Consider the following 27,534-nt stretch of genomic DNA (forward strand, 5'->3'; position numbering starts at 1 on the left):
AATTTTTTACTTTAACAAGACCCTACTTTGTGCCTAAAAACTGGCCTGTTTTTTACGTAGTCAAACGTCAAATGATAATCTTCTGGTGAGGATCTTACTGGCCAAACTCCCCTTTTTCGGGACCTTTACCAGCGTTCTATTTTTTCACTCTTCAGGGGATTTCTATCAGAGCCAAATGTGGTTAAGAAAGGGATTGACCGTTTTAATACTAACATCGGTATAGGTTTTTAAGAGTTATGGTGCTATGTTGTCTAAAGGTGGAACTTTGCATTTCTTTAGTACAGTGTAGTCGTTTATAATCTAATCATAACATGTAAGCTTTCCCGACCGGAGTCTTCAGTAATTAAAACTTCCGGGCGTACACTGACAACGAAATAGATCGAGCACTCCACCCTAGAAGAAAAATGTCCGAAAATACACGACAAGAACAACCGTCGGCTGGAAAAGTTTTTCTTCCATTTATTCATAACATCACGGACCGTATTGAGAAAGTTTTGGCCAAGTTTCAAATGGAGACAATCTTTCGACCTACCAAGAAAATTAGTGAAAGTTTAAGATCGGTGAAAGACGCACGACACCCCTTAGCTACCCCAGGTGTGTATAAAATTCCGTGTAGCTGTGGCATGGTTTATATTGGAACAACTAAAAGGAGTGTTAATACCCGCCGAACGGAACACAAATGGAACTGTAGATTGGGACAAATTGACAAATCAGCTGTAGGGGAACACGTTTTGAAAGACGGTGATCACGAAATAAAATTTAGTGACACGAACGTGTTAGCTAGGACCTCACATTATTATACCCGCATGTATAGAGAAGCTATAGAGATCTACAAGCACGAAAATAATTTTAATAAAAAAGAAGAAGGATTAAAACTAGACAAGATATGGCGGTCGACTGTGTACCAACGAAGTGACTATCGATTACCTGTAATCGAGAGAGATGACACTAGCCAGAGATAGTTTTAAAGTTCAAAGCGCGTGATGAGTGGTGGCGCCATCTCAGCGCTCTATATAAGCAGGACCTCCAGCGCCTAGCAGCCAGTCGCCGACTCACCTCAGAAGATGTTGCCCGCAGTAGGCAATGAAACGTCAGGAAGGAGAAGCAGTTTTATATATGGACCACGACAATTCAGCCCGGAAGTTTTAATTAATGAAGACGTTTATAATCTGTTTTAATTCTTCTAATGCATTTGTGATGAGGAAGTTTTCTATTTCATTTTTCTTGTTCCTCGTATTGGCTGCGGCTTTATTTAGTACTTTTAAATCAGTGTGAATTTTAGTTGGATGGTGGTTGTGACCAGTTAAGTGGTCAAAATATGCTGTGGAAGCTATTAATTTTTAAGGCTATGAAGTGTTCTTGTTTTAAAATTTATGGATGTTTTCCCTGTGTATAGGATGATTCAAAAAGAACAGATTTCAGTTGTTTATTACATAGAAAGAATGAAAGATACAAAGACATGGCGAATATCACTGAACAGAGGAAGGTTCAAAGATTTACATTCCCACAGACGTTATACCACGCACTCAACATGAGCTCCATGCGTTGCTCGAGAAATATCGTGAGGGTAGCCAAATCAAATAAGCAAATCTCTGTTCATTGAATCGACTCGATTTCTTAGCTCTTGCAGAGCAGCTGCCATATGTGGGACAAAGTCTCCGTCTTTTATATACCCTCGCAGAAAAAGAAACCACAAGGTTTGAGGTCTGATGACCCAATGCACTAGATCCTGTTGTCCACGTCTTCGAATACGTCGTTGAGGGGATGATGTTGTCAGGATAACGCCGCATCTCAAAGTGAAAGTGAGGCAGTGCGCTGTCAGGCATAAACATGACATCATGGGAATCTTTGTGAAGTCGAGGAAACAACCAGTTTTGCAGCATGTCCGGGTATGACATTCCTGCAACAGTTTCCTTCTCGAAAAAGAATGGTCCATAAACTTTCATACATTGAAGGCTTTCACGACCGGATGTTTCAGCTGCTGAAAAGTTTTCCGGGTTGTATGGTCGTGGTCCATGGAACTCTTCAATCCCTGACGTTTCGTCCGAGGCTACGTTGGACATCTTCGGAGGTGCTCCTGGTTGTGCTGAGTCTTGCGAGCAGAAAGGCACAAAACACTTGATTTTCAGTCGGTCTCTTTCATGTCTGACAGGAGAAAAGGATTTTGTGACCCGCAGTTCTTAAATCATGGCGGTTTACTTCACCCAATAGATGACACTCCGATTCGTACGAAAAAATGAGTTGTTCAGAAAGAGTGTCCTCTGCCATATCGGGGAGAATTGAAAGGCAAAACGAAGTTGTACACAATTCCTGCAGTAACTGCAACTTGTAAGGCTTCATATGCAGGCGTCATTTCAGAGCAGGCCACACCGTTGTTTTAGGAAGCTGAAGTTCCTGACCAACTTGTGGACTTCTGAGGGCTCCGTGTGGCATCTCGGATACGCGCGACGTTTTCATTGGTCGTGTGTGGCCTACCAGTGTTCTTCCTTTGTATATGCAGCCAGCTTCAGAGAATTTTGTATGCCAGCCATAAATCTACTCTTGCCGAATCGACAGGGAGCGCACGTTGCACCTGAACACGGGACTGACTTTGTACAAATTCCAACAAACATTGCATCTGTGTAAAAAATTTGAATGTTCCCCTACCTATTGACATTCTATCTTTAATATTTTCTCTGTAATAAACAACTGGGATCCGTTATTTCATACAGAATCACTCAGTACGCTGACTGACAAGATTTGCACTGATATACGCATCTGTTGAATTTGTCAGCGTGTGTTTACTGTGTTCTTAGTTTTTTCTGTGTTCCACAGCAGAACTTCTATTGTCTGTTCTGGAACCTGTTTCTTTAAATTTTGCCTATTCTGTAAATTATTTTATTATTATAGGAGTTGTAATCAATGTAAGCCATACAGTATTGAACGTGGATTCTTGCTGCGTTGTTTCCTGTACTCATTGTCTGTGTGTTGGATTTTTGGTGTTGCTGTCCAAGGTCTCGTGTGCCTATGGCATCTTCATCTCGCGTCTTTTTGCATACTTTACGGCTCATTTTCTGTATCATTTTGGTATCATAACCAAGCTACACTGTGATCTGTTGTACTGTGTTTATCTCATGCGTGCAGTTCTATTTGTTTATGGGTGTTTTGCTTAACGGAACATAAAGCTGTGTTTAACTCCTGTATACAGTTCTGTTTGTTTATGGGTGTACGTTTAATGGAGCATAAACCCGAAGCTTGTTTGCGTCATCTGGTGGTTTGATTGACTATGTATAGAAGTGAGTAAGATAACTTACAAGAGGACCACACAGCAAAAAGATTTTTGTAAATTTTTTTTTCGGGAAGTTCAGAAGTCAAATATTAATCTACTAAAATAGTTCGATGAAACTCTCAAATTTCTGGAGAAAATCGACCTCTAAGTTTTCCGACTGTCTTTAATAGGCAACAGCAAGGGGAGTTTTCCGAACAGCCCGTGTGGCTGTGTGGTAGAATGCTCTCTTGCTATGTAAAAGTTATAAGTTCGATTCACAGTTGATGTAAATTTTTAAGCAGAAGTGGATGTTCTACTAACAATTCCCTGAGGTTTTACACACATAAAGATGAAGAAAGTCGTTAGTGCTCTAGACTGGTAACCGCTGGTTCGAGTCTCGTTTCGGACATTATTTTTTTCGTTTTATTCGAATACCTACTTCTTTTAAGTATAAAATTCATCTAAAACATGCTAATTAACAGAGATCTAAGTGCTATTTTTATGAAAGTACGTCTTCTTAATTCTAATTACATATCGCACACAAAAATTAATTTCTCATTGCAAATATACATGGATGAGGAAAACAATGACCGCTACCCAACGGGAAATTGAATGCCTCCTGGTGGTGACGCAGGCACGTGCCGCAATAAGAAAAGACCGTAAGCGGAAGAAAGATAAAGTAAGTGAAGATACGGGTGTAAGTGCGGCAGTCCACTGATGTAAGCGGTTTCGACAACGGGCACACTGTTGCGCCGCTGCGGTTGGAAGTGAGAATCTCTGAAACGGCGAAGCTGGTCGCCTGTTGGCGTGCTATTGTCGTGAGGACCTATGGGAAGTGGCTGAAGGATGGTGAAATAACGAGTAGGCCGTATGGTATTGAGCGACCAGGTCTCATCACAAAACGTAGAGGTCGGAGGACCCGCCAGTGTGCAATCCAGGATAGGCAGCCATCTGTGGCAGATCTGACGACAGAGGACAATGACGGTGTTTAGGAAAATACCGTTCAAAGGCCATTGTCGAACTTGGAGCCCCATATCACACGACCCGTACGTCTTCCAGTGTTGACCCAACGACAACGTCAGTTATGACTGTAGTGGATCAATAGAGATGTGTCGCCTGTCGAATGAATCCCATTTATTTTTACACCAGGTCGACGGTTCGGTCCTTACACGCCGCCATCCAGGCAAATGGCTGCACGAAACACGCACCGCGCTTCACATGCAGGCCGGTGAGGGTGGAATTATGCTATGGGGTGCATTGAGTTGGTCTTCGATGGGATCTTTGGCGGTAATCGAAGGCATCATAACAGCAGTGAACTCTGTGAACAGTATTGATGACCATCTGCATCGCTTCATGCTTGAAGTCTCCACCTATGACGATGATCTGTTCCGGCAAGATAACTGTTCGTGTTGCAAGGACAGAATCACGCAACAGTGGTTTGAGTGGCATTATAGTGAACTCAAAATGATGTCTTGGCCAGCAAAAGTAGCTGATCTGTACCCATTGCGGGCGCCAGCTGAATGCCCGTAAACAACTATCCCATAATTTGCGGGAATTGCTTGACCTGTCCGTAGACATCTGGTGCCACATACCGCTTGAATACTATCAGGGACTTGTAGAATCCATACCAAGCAAAATCTCTGTTGGACTTTGTTTGAAAAGTGGAACAACGCGCTATTAAACATGCGGTCAAAACGTTTTGGCTCATCGGTATGAGTTCTTAGTTACTGATATTTTATGATAGCTAGTTAGTATTAAAAAATTATAAATTAAATTATTTTTCATCATTAAGCATTTTACGCTCGATGGAAATGTTAATGAAATATGCACCTCTGATGATTAAACGTTCTCGGGTTATTAGCCGAGTCAAGGCATCATTCTGCAGCAACGATTCAACAAGTTTCCTACTTGTCATATTCAGGCGAAGATGACAAGTAGGAAGGAAGATGACTGAAGATGACAAGCAGGAAACTTGCTAAAACGTTGCCACAGAACAACGTCTTGACTCTCCTGGTAAACCGAGGACACTCCATCATCGAGTTTCGCCGAGAAAGTCTAAATTCGCAAACATGCACCTTCGTTTAAAATTTTTGCAGAGTTGGGAATATAAACTGCGCCACACACGTGGTAGGTTGACATTCTACCTCATAGCTGCTCAATCTCTCGAGAAAACTGACATTGCTTTAGCACATGTAAGAGAAAACTTCAGAGTCCATTTGATGACTCATATAAGCTCTGAACTTCTCAACGAAAGTTCGGAACACTGCTGTAAAATGTGATCTGAGCTTATATACTGGACGGTGTTTACTACTGGCATGTTCTGTGGCCGTTTCCGAGTCATGTAAACATATCACTGCCGCTGCCACACCGCGAGCAGTCCACTATCAACAACAGCTTAATTCAGTTTGTGTTCAGCACTGCAGTAACATGCCACGTAGTGACACTTTGATAGTCAGGATAGTGCCTTTACTTTCAGCAGATCATACACAACAAGATGATCGGTTACATGTCACTCGAAGTGTGGAGAAAGTACAGAGAGAGACGGGTAATGTCAACGACAGAACTCGCAGTGTTTGTCCTCGTATGACAACACCAATGCAGGATCGTTTCCTCCAACTGTCGGCTCACAGGCACCCAACGTCAACTGCCAGAAATATTGGAAATGACTTCTCCTGAGCAACAGGGATTCGTATCTCAGGCCAGACAATGCTTAGAAGATTGCATAAGGGTGGTCTTCATTCCACAAGACAAATGAGAAGTTTTGCACCGAATCAACGAGACCAACGCAGTCGGAGGACCTGGACATACGCACACGAGCATTGGACCATTGCAGAATGGAGTAATGTCATGTTTGCTGACGAAACCGGTATTGGTTTTGTGGTGTCACCGCCAGACACCACACTTGCTAGGTGGTAGCTTTAATCGGCCGCGGTCCATTTAGTACATGTCGGACCCGCGTGTCGCCACTGTGTGATCGCAGACCGAGCGCCACCACAAGGCAGGTCTGGAGATACGATATAGCACTCGACCCCAGTTGTACGACGACTTTGCTAGCGACTACACTGACGAATCCTTTCTCTCATTTGCCGAGAGACAGTTAGAATAGCCTTCAGCTAAGTCCATGGCTACGACCTAGCAAGGCGCCATTAGCCTTACATAGTTTGATAGTTATCGTATGAAATGTCTCATCAAGAACGTTGTAAACCAACAAAGAATAAAAGTTAAGTATTCGAGGAGCTGCATACTTTTCTTATTAGCATTCAATACTTATCCTGTTCCAGAATTCACGCCAGTCGGCGTGTGTGTACGCGTGCCTTTCTTTCGGCCTCCTCTATCTACAAGGTGTTGGCACATTCGCCAACACAACAGGTTTGTGACCGGACACTAGACCTGTTAGGGTTTTGAGAAGCGATACGCGACACCAGGAACGCCAATACGTTGAGGAAGTCCATAGGTTTGCAGGTGGAAGTGCAATGTTCTAGGCGGAAATAATGATCGGACAATGGACACTTTTAATTCCCATCTACGACAATCTGATTGGTCTCCGATACCTCCAATAAGTCCTATATGTGATTATAAGGCCCTATAGACAATCGGTGGGAATTCATTCTAGTTCATGACAATGCAAGACCGTACCGTACTCTAGCAGCGCCTCAGTATCTTCAAAGATGCAGTATCAACCGGACGCATTGGCCAGCACGATCCCCAGACCAGAGAGAAACTAAACATGCATGGGATCTCTTGAAGGCGGCCACTGCACAGCTTCCGAATCCATCTGACCGTCTTCAGGACCTCGCTAAAGCTGCTATTGAGGAATGGGAACACGTACACCAAGAAACTTGATGCTCTCATCCAGAGCATGCCTCGCAAAGTGGAAGATCTCATTCGTGAGCAGGGAGGACATACTCACTACTAAAGACTGACGTTCATCATCATGAGACAAAGATTTTTACTGTTTTCGTTTTCAATTTGTACACTTAGGAGAGAACCTGCTATGTTTCGTAATGATCTGTTGCAGCTAACCAAAATCATTCTTGTTTTCAGATAAAAATTATGTTTGTTTTGTTAATAAGGTACTGTGCAAACCTCAGTGGGTGCACCATAAGAACTGATTGTAGTAGATTCTATGATATCCCAAACATTCGTTGGCGGTGCTGAAAAAGTCTGGGTAACTGTAAACAACAATTGTTTGCATAGTAAGCAGACCATAGTTCAGTTTGCAAACATGTCTACTGGTTCAAATGGCTCTGAGCACTACGGAACTTAACATCTGAGGTCATCAGTCCCCTAGAACTAGATCTATGTAAACCTAACTAACCTAAGGACATCACACACATCCATGCCCGAGGCAGGATTCGAACTTGCGACCGTAGCGGTCGCGCGGTTCCAGACTGAAGCGCCTAGAACCGCTTGGCCACATCGACCGGCAAACATGTCTACTGTTATAGCTTCTAAACGAAGTGATGAGTAATTTCAATTGTTATTACACTATTATTATCAACGATATTAACGTTATTTACAACGTAATATTTATTAGCTTAATTAATTAACTGCAATACAAAATCCTCTGCATGTGTCTAGTCGGACGTAAGAGGGGGTCTGGTGGCCCAAATATAATCACATTACGTTTGTTTCATTTTGCATGCAAGATGAAATGCGTAGCGAAATTTTAGACCGAACCTGGAAGATAAGACAAGCTGTCATGTATTCCCAGGCGATTCAGGGTGTGAAAGCCTTTTCAGCAGATTGGGTGAAGCACTGTGTGAATTCTGCTCTCCGCTTGCCAGGGCGGTCTGGACCGCGTCGTCACTGATAAGTGAGATTAACGGCTGTAGGCCGCTGCAAGTTCTCGCGTTGCAAGAAGCACCTCCGACGTTTTACAGCCGCGGGGAATTTTCCAAGGCAAGCGCGCGCAGCGCTCGGAGAAATTTATTGTGCAGTCGGCTGGCTGGTGGGGGCTACGAGGAAAGTATGCCAAGCTGAAAATAAAACAGAAAAACAACCCAAGCACCGCGAGGAAAAGGAATAAATAAACGAGGCAAAACTGCAGAGGAACTGGAGCAGGTTGAACCCAGATATTGTCAGGACAGGCTACGATAGAGGAGGCATAAATTGGAAGGGTAAAAGTAAGTGTCTTCACAGGTTGCGAGAAAAACGCGGACCGAGGAGGGAAGTCGAAAAACGATAATGGCAGCGTGAAACACACGTTATTTAAACGGTGAGTAATTTAATTAGCACGTAAAAGTTTCACAAGTAATCATCTTAATTGCAGAATTACTGACATTGTATATCTCCTGCAATTAGCTTTTTAAATGGAGTGGAAATACTCAATACGTACACTGTTTATAAGTAAATTAGGGAAGATTTAGGTAACATATAATTTCTAAGAGGAAACCATTACTTATACTGTGAATATTAATTACAAGAAATTTTCATATGAGCGGAGCAATTCCACTCCAAAAAGCTACGTAAATAACACCTAGTCATGCTGTGAGGTACCGGTTTACTTTACGTTTTCACTTTTTTTGCGAGGTATTTGAAGACAACCCTCTACAAGTTTTTTCTCTCTAGTTTTATCGTGTATTTACAATCTTCCAAGCAGAAGATTTCGCACGAGAAGAATAATAACGCAAGTTACAAATTTTATATCTTTTGTTTTATCTTAAATGTAGAGAGTGCCCTATTATGGTTATGTATTTCCTGAATGCCCTAGACGCAGCAATCTTCTACGTAGTAAATGTACTGGAAATACACAACTGGACATTAAAATCGCTACACCACGAAGATGACGTGCTACAGACGCGAAATTTAACCGACAGGAAGAAGATGCTGTGATATGCAAATGATTAGTTTTTCAGAGCATTGACACAAGGTTGGCGCCGGTGGCGACACCTACAACGTGCTGACATGAGGAAAGTTTCCAAACGATTTCTCATACACAAACAGCAGTTGACCGGCGTTGCCTGGTGAAACGTTGTTGTGATGCCTCGTGTAAGGAGGAGAAATGCGTACCATCACGTTTCCGACTTTGATAAAGGTCGGATTGTAGCCTATCGCGATTGCGGTTTATCGTATCGCGACATTGCTGCTCGCGTTGGTCGATATCCAATGACAGTTAGCAGAATATGGAATCGGTGGGTTCAGGAGGGTAATACGGAACGCCGAAATGCATCCCAACGGCCTCGTATCACTAGCAGTCGAGATGACAGGCATCTTAGCTCCAAGGCTGTAACCGAACATGCAGCCATGTCTCGGTCCCCGAGTCAACAGATGGGGACGTTTTCAAGACAACAACCATCTGCACGAACAGTTGTACGACGTTTGCAGCAGCATGGACTATCAGCTCGGAGACCATGGCTGCGGTTACTCTTGACGCTGCATCACAGACAGGAGCGCCTGCGGTGGTGTACTCAATGACGAACCTCGGTGTACGAATGGCAAAACGTCATTTTTTCAGATGAATCCAGGTTCTGTTTACAGCATCATGATGGTCGCATCCGTGTTTGGCGACATCGCGGTGAACGCACATTGGAAGCGTGTATTCGTCATCGGCATACTGGCGTATCACCCGGCGTGACGGTATGGGGTGCCATTGGTTACACGTCTCGGTCATCTCTTGTTCGCATTGACGGCACTTTGAACAGTGGACGTTACATTTCAGATGTGTTACGACCCGTGGCTCTACCCTTCATTCGATCCCTGAGAAACCCTACGTTTCAGCAGGGTAATGCACGAACGCATGCTGCAGGTCCTGTACGGGCCTTTCTGGATGCAGAAAATGTCCGACTGCTGCCCTGGCCAGCACATTCTCCAGATCTCTCACCAACTGAAAACGTCTGGTCAATGGTGGCCGAGCAACTGTCTCGTCACAATACGCCAGTCACTACTCCTGATGAACTGTGGTATCTTGTTGAAGCTGCATGGGCAGCTGTACCTGTACACGCCATCCAAGTTCTGTTTGACTCAATGCCCAGGCGTATCAAGGCCATTATTATGGCCAAAGGTGGTTGTTCTGGGTACTGATTTCTCAGGATCTATGCACCCAAATTGCGTGTAAATGTAATCTCATGTCAGTTCTTGTATAATGTATTTGTCCAATGAATGCGCGTTTATCATCTGCATTTCTTCTTGGTGTAGCAATTTTAATGGCCAGTAGCGTATGTTTGTTATAGTGAGGTATAGATAGAGTGCTAAGACGACCGCATCGTTCACGTTGCATGCGTGGTGGACCATTTTTTTCTGTTCCGTTTAGGTCACGATGCATCTGCTTTCCTTTTTATGTTTACATACTGTGTGTCTCAAATGTGCCACAAAGCCCAAGAAAAAGTATATACATGCTCTCTCTTTTATTAATGTCATTTGAGGTCATATGTATCGTTTCCTATCTTATAAAACAGTAGAATGCACTGTAAAATACTAATTAAAAATATATGAAGCTTACAAACTTCTGATCAGCTCATATTAGGCTTGAGTCATATTAGGTTCGAATATAGTTTTTAAAATCGAGAATTTATTATTGATTTTTATTATTTCGAGTTATTATATTAAAATTGGAAATTATAGTATTAATTTGTAGAGAAAAATGAATTATGGACTGTATTGCGAGTTTTTACCACGGAAAATTGCCAAATAGACTTATGTTTTGAGAAGTTATTTTATTTAGGCAAACAGATTCGGTGTCTCACTAATGCCATCTCCAGGGCCTTATGCACTCCACGTACAGACAGATAAATCGATACTTGCATAACTGGAGCCATCAATATCCGGATTCCGTGAATTCGTTTATGGAGTGTTTTTTTCGAAGATTTGACATGTTGTCAAGTCCAGCAGTTCAAGTGCTCACACGCTTTATTATGGCGTTAAATATGATTTTTTATGTACTTTTGTTTCCAAATGCGTTTCACTCGAATTAAAACTGACGGAACTTTTGTACCCGCTTGCTTGGGTCGAATGTACCAACGTGCACAGTTTTATTATTTGACGATTAAACAACTACAAAATAATGTTTACAAAACCTGATCGAGTTGGATCGGAGTGACCGAAGAAATTTGATGGTGGAAGAATAGTACCACAAATCTATATCTTCGCAAATCGGACGGAGCACAGCAATTAACAGTCCGCATAGCGATCCGCATTTTATTCCAGTAACGAGCAGTAAGGTTGAAGTTACACATCGTTAGGGTGATGTCAACAGTCTGTAACACCATATCTCTAATACTCTAATGATTTATTTTGCTTTTGTTTTATTTAATGTTACATCGTTGAGCTTCTGTAAATGTTGTTTTATTGAATCGATAACACAAAATTGTATACTCCTTCTTTTGTAAAAACTTTGACGTCATGGTTTGATTCTGTGCAATGTAGTATATCTGTCATTTAAATTCTTTGTCCCATTTGGAGGGAACAAAAATTACTATATATAATTGTAATTCCTGTGTGAATAATTTTTTGTAGAAATATCAATATGTCCAAATGTTCTGTTTTATTTAATGTGTTTGGTTGCTGTTATGTAAACTGCTGCTCCTCACTTAGGGTTCTTAGTTCTTTAGTATATAAAAGGTGTAGTGGTTCCCCTCAGGAACGGAACTGTGTAGCGCGTGCAAATTGTGGTTGGCCTAGGTAGAAAAGGTGGAACAACAATCAGTCGGGGACGAGCTACCAAACTGTGCATTGCCATGTAAAGGTTTTATATTGTGCTGGTTCCGAGAGAGGCTTTTTCTGCTACTTTCCAATGCCTCGGATGGATAGATAAATAGCTGGAACGATTCTGGAATTGGTATTCATCGTCGCCACCAAGAAAAGCCAGAGTCCAGTAATTCTGTCTGCAAATCCGCCCACCAACAAGCAGTTGCCACCACATTGCGCAATCACTGTAAAGGAGTACTATAATAATGTACAGTGAAGGATCAGCTTATTGGGTGATTTGATGTGCACAAATATAAGGTAACTTATAACTGAATTTATGTAACTAACTTGATTTTTTTTCCTGTCACAACACCTCTCAGGTTCCTCTCCGTTTGAACAATGATTACCGAGTGTCCTATTTTGCGGAAAAAATGAAAGTCTCAAAATTAGACAGTTAATTACATAATGTTGTTTGGTCTTTGATGAGAAGGGAATATTCAGATTTACTGTGGATTTAGTGAAATTGTGGGAGGTAGTAAATGTAGCCTTGTGAAAGCATCTCAGGGATGGAAACAGTCTAATTTAAAGTTTTGTGGAGTTTCAAAGTTTCCTATTTAATCATTTACTTGCAAGTAGAAGACTTTGGAAATAAAGACAATTTGCAGTTTCTTTTAAAGATTAAAAGCTCTTAAAACTAAGGCTTATAAAGTTTTGCTTAGTAAATGATCACATTTCTGCCTGTAGTAAATTCTAAAAGGTGAGTCACTTTCTTACAATTTTGTCAACATTGTGTTTCACTGTAGTAAAAGTGGAAAACTGCAATAGCAGAAAATTATATGTTCATGATTGCTAATTGTTTGTCTCTCTTGTGTATTGGAAGTGCATATTAATATTATAACAGGATCCACAGTTTGTCTATTGTGCTAAAGCTAGGTAACAAGCAACGGGAAGACCACTATTTATGAAAACCATAATTTATTTATTCAAAAGATAGTGAGAAGCAACCTGTTAGTGGATTCCAATTAACTCTCATTTTAAATAGTAAAGTATTTAACTGAGAGAGACTTAACCTATGTCCAATTTATGATCCTGCAGTGAATGTTAGTAGTAATTTTATAAAGACCATTCAGTTTGAACAAGCCCTGAAAGTAATAGTGTGTTTCGGTATCTGTTATATTTTTGCCAATAGTTTGTGCTGCTCTAGCTGTTAACTTTAATCTTACCATAAACAAATGTATGTGTCAGAGTTCATTGCACTCGTGTGTGACAAAGTATAGGTTGTGTTTATCCGTTAAAGTTACTAATAACTGTTTTCTTGAACATGAATGTTGATCATTCTCTTGCCTAATTAGGCTGGCGACCGTTTTCCTTATTCTTTAAACAGTATAGCTAGTCAAAAATATTGTTTGTTACTGTTGAAATATTTACGTAATTCTGACTTTCACTTCCGATAAGCCACTTCCGTTAGGTACAACACGGTCAACATAACAAAATTCCTCTCAGAGGGTAACACTGCTCTGTTGCTTTATACCATAATTGCTTAAATAAGGTAGTTTTATTTCACTATCTGCCTTCAACTTTAAGGTTATGGTATAGCAGTAGCATACAGTAGTGTTATAAGTCTTCACTCATTGAACGAAATATCCGTTCAGCTCCCAGCCGGTGCTTGTAGAAGCATTCTGGGAGTCAATGATGATGGTCGCCGCCTATGCTCCTGGACCCCTTTGACTCGATAACGTCGATATCTTTTGTGTGCAGAATCTATGTCGTTGCTCCGGCGATATAGAAAAGAAACTAATGCGAACAGTTCTTTTCAATCTGCCTTAGAAGAAGTCACTTGTCACGAATAATCTGATATTGTGTTTTAAAAATTTGCTTCGGGAATGTTTAGTAAGTCATTTAATTTTACGCTTCAAGAACAATTTTCGGCATGACATGATTTAATATTAAGTTTGGTCATGGTGACTATCAGATTGTTTTGCTGTTTTCATTGCTTCGACAGTATCGCAGGTGGAGAAATTCCTATTATCATAAGTGGCACGCATGAATGCCCATACCACAGCTGCTCTTATGAGCATGCTGCCCACATCAGAAAAAATCACTTTTCTTCGTATTTTCTTCCTATTGCAACATATTTTTAGTTAACCTTCGTTGTCTGCTGATGTAACGGCATAATATGTGTAACAGCGTAATACTATGCCTTACAATGTGTCCGAAATGTGGGATGAAAGCCTGTTTGTAACTATATTTTCCCTTGCTGGAAAATAATTTGCTCTTACTTCATGAGCTGAAACGTCACTTGAGTAGAATCTGTATTAATCTCCTTGTTATGTTTTCACGGCAATCCAAAATTTCTTCTAGATAGTACTATACTTCAAATGAGAGACAATACTGTCACACCCAATAGAAAGTTAACGCTAAGCGGTTTTTCAAATGATTCCGTACAGGCTTCATTTAGCAATTTTGTTTCTAGAACTCAGTACTGATGTCAGGCCTGAGAAAGCTGCTGAACGCTTAAGTTGTTGACGATCTACTGTCGTTTGTCGACAATGCTATGATTTTGATAACTGGAAGCAAAACAGAAATCTGTAATAAATTTAACACAGCCTTTAGAAACGTATGCGAATATGAAAGGTGTCAAAGGGCTACGTTATGTGGCATTGTTTAAATGATAGTTGTTTTTGTGGTCTTTAGTCCGAAGACGTGTTTGATGCAGCTCTCCATGTTACCCATGCCGTGTAAGTCTCTTTATCTCCGATTAACTACTGCAACCTACTTTCTTTTGAATTTGGTTCCTGTATTCATCTCTTCGTCCTCCTCTACGACTTTTACTCCCCCCCCCCCCCCTGCCCCTCCACAAACTTCCCTTCAATACTAAACTGGTGGTATCTTGATCTCTCAGAATGTGTCCTGTCAACCGATCGCTTCGTTTAGTCGAATCGTGCTACAAATTTACTTTCCCCCAGTTTTATTCAGTAGCTGCTCATTTGTTACATAATCTACCCATATAACCTGTGTAGTACCACTTTCACAACCGTCTGTTATCTTCTTGTCTAAGCTACCTATCGTCCAAGTTTGAATTCCATACAAGGGAACATTCCAGACAAATACCTCCAGAAAAGACTTCCAAACACTTAAATCTATATTCGATGTTGACAAAGTTTTCTTCATCAAAAACGCTTTTCTTCCTATTGCGAAGCTACATTTTATGTCCTCTCTACTTCGACCACCATCAGTTATTTTACTGCATATTTAGGAACTCTCATCTGCTACTTTAAGTGTGTCTTTCCTATCCTAATTCTCTCAGCATCACCTTATTTGATTCGACTATATTCCATTATCCTTTCTTTGCTTTTGCTGATGTTAATGTTGTATCCTCCTTTCAAGATGCTGTCAATTCCGTTCGGCTGCTTTTCCTAGTGCTTTGCTGTGTCTGACAATTACAATGTCGTCAACAAACCTCAGAGTTTTTATTTTTTTCGCTGAACTTTAATTCGTGCTCCAAATTTTTCTTTTTTTTTTCCTTTATAGCTTGCTCAATGTATGGATTGAATAGCATCCGGGATGCGTTACAGCCCCTTCTCACTCCCATCTTAACCTCTGCTACATTTTCATGCACCTTAACTCTCACAAACAGTCGTCCGGTTTCTATACATGCGTAAATAGCCTTTCCAGCCAAGTATTTTACCCCTGCAGCCCTTAGAATTTCAAAGAGAGTATGTTGCATAGTCAAACGTTTTCTCTACGTGTACCGATGCTATAAACGTAGAATACAGGTGTGCGTTTCCTTAACCTATGTTCTAAGAAAAGTCTTAGCAACAGTATTACTACGCGTGTTCCTAGACTTCTCCGGAATCCAAACTGATCTTCTTCTGTAAAGAATTTTGCAGTCATGAGTTATTAAACTGATAGTTCGGTAATTTTCACACATGTCATCACCGGCTGTCTTTAGAATTGGAAGTATTATATTCTTCTTGCAGTCTGATGGTATTTGCACATCTGGTGGAACAGTTTTTCGATCAATAAATGTAACTCCATCCTATGTCTGGAGCTTTGTGGTGGATGGTTCTCCCAACAATATCAGTAGTTCTGACGGAATGTCGTCTACTCGAGGGGCCCTGTTTCCACTTACGTCTTTCAGCTCATCTCACGTTCATCTACTTCCCATTGCCATTCTATAATATTGTCTTCATGCGTATTCACTTCGTACAGCCCGTCCATATACTCCTTCCACCTTTCAGCATTCCCTTGTTTGCTGAGTACCGGTTTACCATATGAGTTCCTGATATTCATACAGTTCTTTCTCTTGTCTCTAAAAGCCCCTTTAATTTTCCCAGTGGCGGTTTCTGTCTTTCATCTAGTTATCCGTCTAGATCCTTATATTTGTTCTCTAGCCATTCTTGCTTGCCCATTTGGCACTTCCTGTCAAACTGTTTTTAATTATTTGTATTTCCTGTTGGCTGGATCATTTGTTGCATTTTTGTATGTTATCCGTTCATGAAATAAATTCAATATCTCCTGTGATATTCAACTATTACTAATAGGCCTTGTGTTTTATCTATTTGGTACTCTGCTGCCTTCATTGTTTCATCTCTCAAAACTGCAATTCATCTTCTACTGTATTTGTTTACCCTGTTGTAGACAATTGTTGCCGAGTGCTCTGTCTGAAACTCGCAACAAACTCTGGTTTTCACCTTATCCAGGTCCAATTTTTATTTCCTACCTTTGTGCAATTTCTTGTTTGCATCTACAGTTCATAATGAATAAGTTGTTGTCACCGCCCTCACCTGTTCCTGAAAGTGGTTTACATTTCTTAATTTGGTTCCGAAATCATCTGTTATGAAAGTCCTAATTATAGTTACACGTGTACCTGGAGAAAGAATGTCTAGAGGTACTCGGACGTCCTGCTCGGTAAATGTCACTATTTTATCTCACAGGGGCTGCATGGAGGAAAGGCATGAAGCTGGTGGACAATAAAGGGACCACGACGAATTTTTCTTTGGAGGTTAACGGTCACTGTAACCGTACTAGCGAAGGCTCTTCTGTAGAATTTTGCATCTGGATCATCAGTAATATTTCCCCCGCGCTGGGGTTGCTGTTGTGGTTTCTCTCGACCAATTCATAGACCGATGGTGGCAGTCTCAATAGAACGTGCTCAGCATGGGAAGAAGATATGGTGCTTCGTAGCCCCGTCAGTAGACAGTGCTCCATTGTCACGGGTTTAATATCGGCACCCTGCAGTGTCCTGAAGTGGCAGCATGTGACGTTGTTAAAGATATACTGGGACGCCGGACTGTTATATGAAGTTACACCTTTTCTCTTCAAGCGATTTCCACAGAACATTTATACGTAAAACTGAAAACTGTCTGTCACATTTGCAAAGTGGTCGGGAGTTCCCTCTGACTTTCGGTTCTAAAAGTAAATCAGTATCAAGCGCACCCTGAGCCCAATTGTGGACACAATACAGGGTGATTCAAAAAGAATACCACAACTTTAAAAATGTGTATTTAATGAAAGAAACATAATATAACCTTCTGTTCTACATCATTACAAAGAGTATTTAAAAAGTTTTTTTTTCACTCAAAAACAAGTTCAGAGATGTTCAATATGGCCCCCTCCAGACACTCGAGCAATATCAACCCGATACTCCAACTCGTTCCACACTCTGTAGCATATCAGGCGTAACAGTTTGGATAGCTGCTGTTATTTCTCGTTTCAAATCACCAATGGTGGCTGGGAGAGGTGGCCGAAACACCATATCCTTAACATCCCCCCATAAGAAAAAATCGCAGGGGGTAAGATCAGGGCTTCTTGGAGGCCAGTGATGAAGTGCTCTGTCACGGGCTGCCTGGCGGCCGATCCATCGCCTCGGGTAGTTGACGTTCAGGTAGTTACGGACAGATAAGTGCCAATGTGGTGGCGCTCCATCCTGCTGAAATATGAATTGTTGTGCTTCTTGTTCGAGCTGAGGGAACAGCCAATTCTCTAACATCTCCAGGTAGTGTAGTCCAGTTACAGTAGCACCTTCGAAGAAAAAGGGACCAAAAACTTTATTGGCTGAAATGGCACAGAAAACGTTCACCTTAGGCGAGTCACGTTCATACTGAGTTGTTTCCCGCGGATTCTCAGTGCCCCATATACAGACATTGTGACGGTTGACTTTCCCGTTAGTGTGGAAAGTTGCTTCATCACTAAACACAATCTTTGAAACGAAAGATTCATCTGTTTCGCCTAGTCAACAGCGCCTCAAGCGAACAAATGTACAACTAAATGAAACTTTATAGCTCCATTAATTCGCCGACAGATAGTGCTTAGCTCTGCCTTTTGTCGTTGCAGAGTTTTAAATTCCTAAAGTGGTGGTATTCTTTTTGAATCACCCCGTAAGGTATCTACTCGAGTATAGGCTAGTCTGGTCCGCTGCTTGCTTCGGTCGGTCAGTATACTGGACCCAACGATTTTGATAAGATGCCACATGGCTGACTAGAGGTAAAACACCTCTGCTGTCCGAATCCGCTAGTCATTCAGGGATATTGTATTAATGCGTACCGAGTTTTTTGTTCTGTAGTCCGAGGTTTGAAGTAGAGAATATCACAGAATCTTTCATGGCTTTAAAGCGTTTCTTCTATGTAGAAACATTACTTTTGTGCCTTTGTGGAGAGAGTATTCTTTCATGCTATCAGTCTACCCGAATAGCAGAGCATTTAAATTCTTCACACTCATAACAAAGTGCGTTATTCGATTGTTTCCGAGGTATCTAGACTTTATTCCGTTTAAAGTTTTCATGTGCTGTAGCGTCTTGTACGTTGTCTTCCGTGCACGTATGTCGTGCCTGTAATCGCGGCTTAACCACATTTTGGAAGTGATCAAATGGATTCCAGCTTATTGTACTCAATTACTTTATAAGTCAGTTTAATTTCCTTCCGATCCCTTTCCTATTCAGGCGACTGCAAGGAGCTGTACTTTGGAGGGAGCACAATAGCACTCGACAGAGCGCAAAGATAGGTGTTCTCTTAAATTGTTTCCACGATCAGTCTCGGTGAACATTACATATCGTCATTCTATGCTTTTCAGAACAGATGGTGAGTATCGGAACAATCGGAGGTAGTGGAATTGCAGTTGCTCATTCTGTATGAAGTGTGACTATTTTATGCCTTTTATTTGTGGGTTATGCTAACAGTCTGGGTACACCATGGTCTTGGCACCCAACGGCTCTATAAGCACGCTTGTTTAGACGATTTTTACATAAATTCATAGTTCTGCTACCGTTAACCAGGTTCACACAGATCATTTAACTATTTACTGTGCCCATTACAAATACGCTGTACGAAATAAGTCGCACCTATTCCACGTAATAAATTGGGAAATTTGTGGTAAGTTCCTATGGGGCCAAACTGCTGAGGTCATCGGTCCCTAGGCTTACACACTACTTAATCTAACTTAAACTAACTTACGCCAAGGACTACACAAACACCGAGGCCTGAGAGAGGACTCGAACCTAAGACGGGGGAGCTGCGCGAACTATGGCACAGCGCCCTGGACCACGCGGCTTCTCTGCGCCCCTCCCACATCATATTGTGTAAATATTGAGGTCAGATTGCGTTATTACATAGCTTGGTGGGTCTAATTCTGTGTGTGAGAGTGCTTTTCAATAGAGGACGTATTTCGGACTTATTTTTACAGATAATTCGTTTACAAAGCTTGACAGGGAGCTTGCAAGATACAACTCACTCTTCGCAAAACTAACGTATCGATGTATACGAAGAAAGGAGAACTCTCTGACCACACGAACTTACTGTTCTAGGTCTCCCAGCATGTGTTGTTGTTGTGGTCTTCAGTCCTGAGACTGGTTTGATGCAGCTCTCCATGCTACTCTATCCTGTGCAAGCTCCTTCATCTCCCAGTACCTACTGCAACCTACAGCCTTCTGAATCTGCTTAGTGTATTCATCTCTTTGTCTCCCTCTACGATTTTTACCCTCCACGCTGCCCTCCAATGCTAAATTTGTGATCCCTTGATGCCTCAGAACATGTCTTGCCAACCTATCTCTTCTTCTAGTCAAGTTGTGCCACAAACTTCTCTTCTCCCCAAACCTATTCAATACCTCTTCATTAGTTACGTGATCTACCCACCTAATCTTCAACATTCTTCTGTAGCACCACATTTCGAAAGCTTCTTTTCTATTCTTGTCCAAACTATTTATCGTCCATGTTTTACTTCCATACATGGCTACACTCCATACAAATACTTTCAGAAACGACTTCCTGACACTTAAATCTGTACTCGATGTTAACAAATTTCTCTTCTTCAGAAACGCTTTCCTTGCCTTTGCCAGTCTACACTTTATATCCTCTCTACTTCGACCATCATCAGTTATTTTGCTCCCCAAATAGCAAAACTCCTTTGCTACTTTAAGTGTCTCATTTCCTAATCTAATTCCCTCAGCATCACCTGACTTAATTCGACTACATTCCACTATCTTCGTTTTGCTTTTGTTGACGTTCATCTTATATCCTCCTTTCAAGACACTGTCCATTCCGTTCAACTGCTCTTCCAAGTCCTTTGCTGTCTCTGAGAGTATTACAATGTCATCGGCGAACCTCAATGTTTTTATTTCTTCTCCATGGATTTTAATACCTACTCCAAATTTTTCTTTTGTTTCCTTTACTGTTTGCTCAATATACAGATTGAATAACATCTGGGAGAGGCTGCATCCCTGTCCCACTCCCTTCCCAACCACTGCTTCCCTTTCATGCCCCTCGACTATTATAACTGCCATCTGGTTTCTGTACAAATTGTAAATAGCCTTTCGCTCCCTGTATTTTACCCCTGCCACCTTTAGAATTTGAAAGAGAGTATTCCAGTCAACATTGTCAAAAGCTTTCTCTAAGTCTACAAATGCTAGAAACGTAGGTTTGCCTTTCCTTGATCTTTCTTCTAAGATAAGTCGTAAGGTCAGCATTGCCTCACGTGTTCCAACATTTATACGGAATCCAAATTGGTCTTCCCCGAGGTCGGCTTCTACCAGTTTTTTCCATTCGTGTGCAAAGAATTCGTGTTAATATTTTGCAGCCGTGACTTATTAAAGTGATAGTTCGGTAGTTTTCACATCTGTCAACACCGGCTTTCTTTGGGATTGGAATTATTATATTCTTCTTGAAGTCTGAGGGTATTTCGCCTGTCTCGTACATCTTGCTCACCAGATGCTAGAGTTTTCTCAGGACTGGCTCTCCCAAAGGCGACAGCAGTTCTAATGGAATGTTGTCTACTCCCGGTGCCTTGTTTCGACTCAGGTCTTTCAGTGCTCTGTTAAACTCTGCACGCAGTATCATATCTCCCATTTCATCTTCATCTACATCCTCTTCCTTTTCCATAACATTGTCCTCAAGTACATCTCCCTTGTATAGTGCCTCTATATACTCCTTCCACGTTTCTGCTTTCCCTTCTTTGCTTAGGACTGTGTTCCCATCTGAGCTCTTGATATTCATACAAGTGGCTCTCTATTCTCCAAAGGTCTCTTTAATTTTCCTGTAGGCAGTATCTATCTTACCCCTAGTGAGATAAGCCTCTACATCCTTACATTTGCCCTCTAGCCATGCCCGCTTTGCCATTTTGCAGTTCCTGTCGATTTCATTTTTAAGACGTTTGTATTCCTTTTTGCCTGCTTCATTTACTGCATTTTTATATTTTCTCCATTCATCTATTAAATTCAATATTTCTTCTGTTACCCAAGGATTTCTACTAGCACTCGTCTTTTTACCTACTAGGTCCTCTGTTGCCTTCACTACTTCATCCCTCAGGTCTACCCATTCTTCTTCTACTGTATTTCTTTCCCCCATTCCTGTCAATCGTTCCCTTATGCTCTCCCTGAAACTCTGTACAACCTATGGTTTAGTCAGATTATCCAGGCCCCATCTCCTTAAATTCCCACCTTTTTGCAATTTCTTCAGTTTTAATCTACAGTTCATAACCAATAGATTGTGGTCAGAGTCCACATCTGCCCCTGGAAATGTCTTACAATTTAAAAACCTGGTACCTAAATCTCTGTCTTACCATTATATAATCTATCTGATAGTTTTTACTATCTCCAGGATTATCCCATGTATACAATCTTATTTTATGATTCTTGAACCAAGTGTTAGCTATGATTAAGTTATGCTCTGTGCAATATTCTACCAGACGGCTTCCTGTTTCATTTCTTAGCCCCAATCCATAATCACCTACTACGTTTCCTTCTCTCCCTTTTCCTACACTCGAATTCCAGTCACCCATGACTATTAAATTTTCGTCTCCCTTCACTACCTGAATATTTTCTTTTATCTCATCACACATTTCTTCAATTTCTTCGTCATCTGCAGAGCTAGTTGGCATATAAACTTGTACTTCTGTAGTAGGCATGGGCTTCGTGTCTATCTTGGCCACAATAATGCGTTCACTATGCTGTTTGTAGTAGCTTACCCGCACTCCTATTTTTTTTATTCATTATTAAACCTACTCCTGCATTACCCCTATTCGATTTTGTATTTATAACTCTGTATTCACCTGACCAGAAGTCTTGTTCCTCCTGCCACCGAACTTCACTAATTCCCACTATATCTAACTCTAACCTGTCCATTTCCCTTTTTAAAATTTTCTGAACTACCTGCCCGATTAAGGGATCTGACATTCCACGCTCCGATCCGTAGAACGCCAGTTTTCTTTCTCCTGATAACGACGTCCTCTTGACTAGTCCCCGCCCGGAGATCCGAATGGGGGACTATTTTACCTCCGGAATATTTTTCCCAAGAGGACACCATCATCATTTAACCATACAGTAAAGCTGCATGCTCTCGGGAAAAATTACGGCCGTAGTTTCCCCTTGCTTTCAGCCGTTCGCAGTACCAGCACATCAAGGCCGGTTTGGTTAGTGTTACAAGGCCAGATCAGTCAATCATCCAGACTATTGCCCCTGCAACTACTGAAAAGGCTGCTGCCCCTCTTCAGGAACCAGACGTTTGTCTGGCCTCTCAACAGATACCCCTCCGTTGTGGTTGCACCTACGGTACGGCTAGCTGTATCGTTGAGGCACGGAAGCCTCCCCACCAACGGCAAGGTCCATGGTTCATTGGGGGGCTCCCAGCATATCTTTATACATAAAAATTCAGCCTGCATATGTTTACACTAGCAAAAGTTGAGGAGTAGTCGATCGATTAACCTGAAACTTAGGCACAGCATTGAATTCGAACAGGTGACTGTTTTTAGGTACCTATTTTTAAAATATATATAATATGCAAATAAATATGGAATGTATAAATAGGAAATTTTGTTATCAAAAGTCTCAAAAAGTTCTTGACTCATTTGCTTTAAATTTTGAACGATATTCTATGAAAGGTTAAATACAGACTGTAATAATATTCTTTTAAACAATGTACAGGTTCTCCGTTAAAACTGACTTCCAGAAAGAAAATGCTCTACTGTAAAAATGTGTGGTGTTGTTGCTTTTGTCGCAGGCACTTTTAACTACGATTGCGTAAACCGTCAGATGAATTGTTTCTCCCATGTTCGTTACTTCACATTACAAACATTTTATAACATAAAATGTAATCGCAACAATGTGCCGTTTTGTTTTCTTTCTCACAGACAGCGTCCACAGAAAACAGGAAAGTTGTATTTCTAGCTTACGGCAATAACAATAAACATGAATTAAAGTCAATGAAGGTGTGGGGAGGGGAGGAGGGGAGAAGAGATGGACAGAAGGGTGGGAGGCAGTGGATATAGAGAGCGGAAAGGAGGAGATGGAGGAGAGAATCGGCAGGATGAGATGAACGAGAGGAAGACGGGGGAGGGGTAGAGGAAGGGGAAAAGGAAGGAAAGGGGAGGGAGAGGGAATGAGGGATGGATGGATGGAGAGAGGGAAGTGGAAGGAGGAGGAGAATGAAGCAAGATTGGGGAGAAGCAGATTAGGAGTTAATCCAGTTCCCATACATACTAGAAACTTGTGATTTGTGATTTCATTCTTCTTTCTTTCCCTTTAACCAGACTGGGCCTCAGCAACGATTGGCTAGATGCAGCTAGTTTCATATAGGATTTTTCATTTTTTAGCTTAGGCCTTCACTGTCTCTACCTACAAGTAACAAAGGCAATATATAATGAATGTTAAATGGATACCCCTATAAAGAGTGACGTAGAATTATAGATGAGACAAGCACACATTTGGAGTCACATCATCCACCGTTGGGAAAAGAGAGGGAAGCAGGGTGAGGAATGCACGATTTCTTCACAATTACGACGGCTCAACTTCTCAAGTTGCTGAAGAGCTTCCGAACAATCTGCGTATTTATGCTATACTCTACAACACTGATCGACACAGATCGGTGCGACATAAGAGAGTAGTAATAATGCAGTCTACTGAACATTTTTGCAATCAGCCTCAGAAATATAGAAAAATGCTTGTTGGGAATGATTTCGCACCGTATGTAAACGAACGTACTCCCCTTAAAGCTGTTCATGACTCCACTGAAGTAAATGAATGGTCCAGCACCTATTATTTTCATTATTCTGCATGCGCATTTTCAGGATTATATGTAAGAACAACCAGAGTAAGCTGACCGAAGCTTCAGGAGCTGCAGCGACGCAGTATCGTAACTGCGTAATTTGATCCCTAATGAGCAAATCGCGCTCGTCAACATAATAAATCGGGGACGAGCAAATGTGTTACGTGACCACTATATCACAGGTTTAACTACGCTGCGCATGAAGGTAATTTCCGGCAGTAAAATATGCAAATCAATGCATGCAAATAACTCCTGAAACGAATTACAATATTTCATTTACATTATAGGATAAAGAACGAGAGTAAAAATATTCGGGAGTAAATCGAAGTGAAACAGATTTCAGGCCCTCAAACCTCTTCCCATCACGGAAACAACGTACTGAAGCATCTTTTTATTATTTCAGTCCCTGGAAGAGGTGATATTTAGCTAAAATGAATATCGAATTCATAGATAAAATCACTTATTTACTTATAGATGATTGCTTGAGTGACGCTTTCAATAGAAGTAATTTGTTTCAATTAAAACTTCCTGACTGGGAGGACATGGGCTATATACAAAACTATTCCTTTACGTTTCGTCTCAAGTTTTACCTCCCAATATGTCTCCAGCAGTCGGAGACGAAACATTCAGGGAACAGTTTTATTCATCGACCACGGTCTCTCACAACCAGACTGGAAGTTATAACTGAAGTAAACACCGACAGTGAAAGCCTACATCGTAGATTACAGCAGTTTGTTGATACAATGGAAATTCTATGATTAAGATTGATTTCGGAGCTACCATTGAAAATTGCAAGCTGTTTTACAACAATAATTCATTACAGTTTGTGACAGTTGAACGACCATTAAGACAATAATTTTGTTTAGTCCTTATTACCAGGATAATACAAAAGTCATAACAGTGTTACAATCTGCGATAATAATGGAAGCAGAAGATCTATAGGTGTTACAATCGATTCATCAGCTTATCAACAAAACTACAACGTATTTATCCCTTGATCTAATTTTCTGTTGTAAGAAAGTAGGGTTAAGCGCTCTTTACTTAAATCGTATGTTAATTCGTTGGTTACGTTAGCCTGCCGAAATGAGCTTAGAATGCCTATTTGAAAACCTGTGCCGGCCGGTGTGGCCGAGTGGTTCTAGGCGCTTCAGTCCGGAACCGTGCGACTGCTACGGTTGCAGGTTCGAATCCTGCCTCGGGCATGGATGTGTGTGATGTCCTTAGGTTAGTTAGGTTTAAGTAGTTCTAAGTTCCAAGGAACTGATGACCTCAGATGTTAAGTCGTATAGTGCTCAGAGCCATTTAAACCATTTGAAAACCTGTGGTTTTCATCATGTCTACTCGAATATCTTTATGGAAATAGCTGTTTTCTTCCTATCCGTCACATTGTAATAGAAGCGTCGTGCTTCAGTCCATGCAATAGCACCCAGTGCCAGGATAAGCATACTGAATTTCGAAAAAACATTTTCGCGTAACTATAAAGATATGCACTCTTTTTAAGCCCCTTTTCATGCGTTGAAAATTAAGATAGGCATCATTTTTTACTTTATATCTTTGTAATAAAATGTAGAAGAAATAAGAAATTTGTAGCTTTTACCTTTTATTAGAGTTATGGGAGGGATATTCGAAAAGCAGGCCCGTTAGTTCATTTACTATCTTACAAAACTATTTCCCTTTTCTACATAACCGCCGCTCACTTCTAAGCTGTTATCGAAACGTTGCACTAATTTCTTCAACTGCTGTGTGTGAAATAAACCAGATGTCAACGGCAGTCGAGTCCCTCGTCATCTTCATGCAACAGTCACTGGATGAGATTTCGGAAGTATAGGCGTATGAACGTATAGACTACGATTACTGACAGAGAAGCGACCTGTGACGCATGTGAAGCGTCCAGTCCTGCTGCGTTTTTTGCGTACATTTGGTACATCTGCTGACAACTTGTGTTTGAGGTCCGTTCTCTAGATCTACGTGTCAGAGGAAGATCAGCCACTTATCAGAAGAAGAAAAGTAGGATACAAAGAAATTGAAACATTTGGGACTTGTGAACATGTATTCTCCATCAGAAAGCCATATTGTGTATTAGTGGCACTGGGAGGCAGACATTTTCCTTTTTCCAAATGTCAGGTACAGAAACCAAATACTTCATGGTGAACCACTGAAAAATCTGTTGTACTTGTGCACAATCTGATGACGTGGTCCACACTTGGATTACACAAGGTGACACAGCTGCTCCTACCCTGGGTTTCATGTCGTCTCCAATGCCTTCATATACCACACACAAGATTTTCGGATTCTCTCGCACCATATGTGCAAACTATTAGTCCTGTAGAAAAAATGAACAGGACCTTTGTATGTTGTCTTCAGTCCAGAAAATGGTTTGATGGAACTCTCCATGCTACTGTATCCTCTGCAAGCTTCTTCATTTCCAAGTAACTTTTGCACCCTACATCCTTCTGAATCTGCTTAGTGTACTCATCTCTTTGTCTGCCTCTACGAATTTTACCTTCCATGCTGCCCTCCAATACTAAATTGGTGATCTCTTGATGCCTCAGAATATGTCCTGCCAACCGATCCCTTCTTCTAGACCAGTTGTGCCTCAAATTCCTCCTCCCCAACTCTGTTCAGTACCTCCTCATTAGTTACATGATCTACCCACCTAATCTTCAACATTCTTCATAACACCACATTTCGAAAGCTTCTATTCTCTTCTTGTCTAAACTATTTATCGTCCACATTTCACATCCATACATGGCTACACTGACACTTTGACCTTTGTATAGGAAATTTAATTTACTTGAAATACGTTCTGGGATACGTTTTCGGTGGGGGCCACGGTTTTCGAGTTACACAAGAAAAACCATTTTGAAAGTAATTTTAGCTGGTTATTCCTGAATAATTCGAAAGCTATGGCCTCTAGCGAAACTACATTAAATTTTCTACAAAAAGTACCTGTTCATTTTTATGTAGGATTAACAGTTTGCACATAGCGAACGAGAGAAACTATTGAAGGCTTTGGGGGTTGCATAAAACCCATGGCAGCTGTATGGTCGTAACTTAGCTGTTGTTTAGCTTCTCGTGACTGTGTATTTCCTCTGCAATAGAGACCAAATATATTTACCTGTAAGAACACAA

This window comes from Schistocerca piceifrons, chromosome 6, assembly GCF_021461385.2.
Source record: "Schistocerca piceifrons isolate TAMUIC-IGC-003096 chromosome 6, iqSchPice1.1, whole genome shotgun sequence".
NCBI lineage: Eukaryota > Metazoa > Arthropoda > Insecta > Orthoptera > Acrididae > Schistocerca > Schistocerca piceifrons.